Raw genomic sequence first — 927 nt, 5'->3', positions numbered from 1 at the left:
TTTGTAAAATGTCCAAATCTATTTCATTCTCTCCTAGATATAATACTTTGAATACTACATTGTTATATATTATATAAATTCATAAATAAATGTGTCCTTACAGATTGCATTCCATATAAAAACAGTTTAAGATTCTTTTTTCTCCTAGGTCCTTATAGTATTTTATTTCTTTGGGATAAAATTAAAATGTTATCTAATTTCAAAAATTTTGCAAAGGTTATGCTATGTAAAGACCTTTCTAAGGTGAAGATTTAATACACTGATATCAAACTAACTTTTAATTATATGAATCACATATGTTGTTAAACTTGTATTTTTGTAATCAACTTTTTAATAACTGTTTGTCATTTCTACCAACTGAAGAATGAAAAATATGGAATAATTCGCATATTTTCATATCATCCTTGTCCAAGTGGCATGTTAATCTCTATATTGTTGTAATTTATGTATATGTGCTGCCGAAGCATGTAGTATCCTGTAAATTTAAGTAGTTAATGATGCAGTCTCTATACAGGCATATATCCTTGGTTGTCTATTTGTAACAAGGAAACCTTATTGTTACTAACAATGCTATTGATCTTATTTCTCTGAAATTCTGTGTATAGTGGAAAAAACATATTGTTCGGTAGATAGCTCACACTTGCATTTTTTTGCCAATGACTATTTTAAGTCTTTTTCATTTTAAATTTGATCATACTTTGAAGCCTTTATAGCTAGGTTCAAAGAGATGGCTTTTCAAGTACTTATTTATCAACTGAGTTAGCTTTGTGGAGCTAATGGATTCAAAGTAAGCCTTGCTGAAGAGCTACTTCTAAAGTTTTGCAGCTTAAAATTTCCCAAATGAGGTCTTACTGGCACAAGTGTCTACTGACCCTTTACCCTTCTTCCATGTAGTAACAGACCAAACAGAATATCTTACCCTGACAG

At 29.9% G+C, this 927-nt stretch overlaps 1 pseudogene; it reads right to left on the bottom strand.

Annotated features, from left to right (window-relative positions):
* Nucleotides 1–367: 367 nt before the first annotated feature.
* Nucleotides 368–467, bottom strand: LOC122109997 (annotated as a pseudogene).
* Nucleotides 468–927: the final 460 nt, after the last annotated feature.

The sequence above is a fragment of the Dipodomys spectabilis genome, unplaced genomic scaffold (assembly GCF_019054845.1).
Source record: "Dipodomys spectabilis isolate Male_0828 unplaced genomic scaffold, ASM1905484v1 ptg000072l, whole genome shotgun sequence".
NCBI lineage: Eukaryota > Metazoa > Chordata > Mammalia > Rodentia > Heteromyidae > Dipodomys > Dipodomys spectabilis.
This window is presented reverse-complemented; position numbering and strand designations above follow the sequence as displayed.